At 45.8% G+C, this 1,918-nt stretch overlaps 1 pseudogene; it reads right to left on the reverse strand.

Moving 5' to 3' along the window:
• Window positions 1–1,069: 1,069 nt before the first annotated feature.
• Window positions 1,070–1,453, reverse strand: LOC103202625 (annotated as a pseudogene).
• Window positions 1,454–1,918: the final 465 nt, after the last annotated feature.

Here is a 1,918-nt window from a genome sequence, read left to right on the forward strand (position 1 = left end):
TTGAGATGTAATCCATATTGCAGACTGTATTCTTCAACCTTCATCAGTACGTGCCTCAAGCCATCCTCACTTTCAGCAAGCAAAGTTATATCGTCTGGTCTGCGTATCTCGGGTTGTTAATGATGGTTATAAAGAGGATATACAAATGGTCAACTAACGCATGACAAGATGCTCAGCATCCTTAGTTACTTATTGTTAGTTGCCATCGAGTCAGCTCTGATTCATGGTCACTCTACTTACACCAGAATGAAACATGCTTTTTTTTTTTTTTTTTTAAACAATCATTGGTATGCTCAAGTCCATTGTTGTGGCCACTGTGTATTTTGAGTGCCTTCCAATCTAGTGGGCTCATCTTCCACCACTATATGGAACAATATTGTGTGGTCATTCCTAGAGTTTTCATTGGCTAATTTTCTAAAGAAGATCTCCAGGCCATCCTTCCTACTCTTAGTCTGGATGCTCTGCTGAAACTGGTCAACCATGGGTGACCCCACTGATATTGAAATGCAAGTGGCATAACTTCCAGCATCACAGCAACATGAAAGCCACTAAAGTATGACAGATAGTGGTGGTATTAGTCATTAGGGAAATGCAAATCAAAACCACAATGAAATATCATTTCACCCTCCACTAGAATGGTGTGATAGTTAAAGTCGTATGGCAGCTTGACTTGGCCATGATTCCCAGTGGTTTAGCAGCTATGATGTAGTCATCCCCAATGACTGATAGAATGTAGTCACCTCCATGATGAGATCAGCTATGAGCAGCCAATCAGTCAAAAGGGAGTTTCCTCAGGTGTCTGACCTGCTTGCAATATATATGGACTTCCTGGCAAAGCTGTCTCTGGCTTTTTGCTTCATCTGTATCCTACATCTGGCTTGTCATCATGTGACCTCTGGTTCTCTGGACTTGAGCCAGAGGCCTGCCATCTTACCTGCCTACCTTGGATTCATCAGGTTCCATAGCTCAAGAGACAGCAGCTTGCAACCTGACCTGCCCCCCCCCTCTTTTTTTTAAGGATCAGGAGGCTTTTAGTTCTTTGACTGGTTCACAGTGTGGCAGCAGGTCCCTACAGGGTCACCTCACTAGGCCCATGGCCCCTGGCTGAGTCCGCCTCTCTCTTTTCCCGCTGCTTCTTCCGCTGAAGCAGACACCCCCCGGCTCATACTCCTTCACGGGGCTCACATAGTCCAATTGTGCTGCTCACGCTTGCAGGTCAGGAAGTTGGGGAAGCTGTCACGTTTGCACTTGAGTAGCTGGATGATAGTGGGCGCAGTAGTCCCACTGCTTCACCACCAACTGTGCGTCATTCATCTGCTGCTGCGCGGCCACCATCTCATGCTCTTTGCACCCGGGAAGCCATAGTCAGGCAGGAAGGTGGGCATTCACTTTGCAGGGGGTCTGGCTCCTTGAAGCTATCGCCCAGGTATGACAGGGACAGATGCGTCCCCATGGTTGCTGCCACCGTAGTTTCCATCAGCCCATGCAGCTATTAAGAGTCAGGAGAAGCCTCCAGCCTGAACTATGACCCATGGACTTGGGACTTGCCAGCCTTAAAACCTCATGTACTATATGAAGAACATGGCACCAGGATTGGAGGAAACTCATTAACGGCCTGTGATTATGCAGATGACACAACCTTGCTTACTGAAAATAAGGATGACTTGAGACACTTACTGATGAAGATTAAAGACTACAGTCTGCAGTATAGATTACACCTCAGCATAAAGAAAATGAAAATTCTGACAACTGGACCAACAAGCAGTATCATGATAAATGGAGAAAAGATTGAAGTTGTCAAAGATTTCATATTACTTGGTTCCAAAATCAACACCCATGGAAGCAGCAGTCAAGAAATCAGACAATGTATTGCACTGGGCAAATCTGCTGCAAAAGACCTCTTTAGAGTGTTAAGGAG

The sequence above is a fragment of the Orycteropus afer genome, unplaced genomic scaffold (genome assembly GCF_000298275.1).
Source record: "Orycteropus afer afer isolate SDZICR_OR568_19922 unplaced genomic scaffold, OryAfe1.0 scaffold00188, whole genome shotgun sequence".
Taxonomy (NCBI): Eukaryota; Metazoa; Chordata; class Mammalia; order Tubulidentata; family Orycteropodidae; genus Orycteropus; species Orycteropus afer.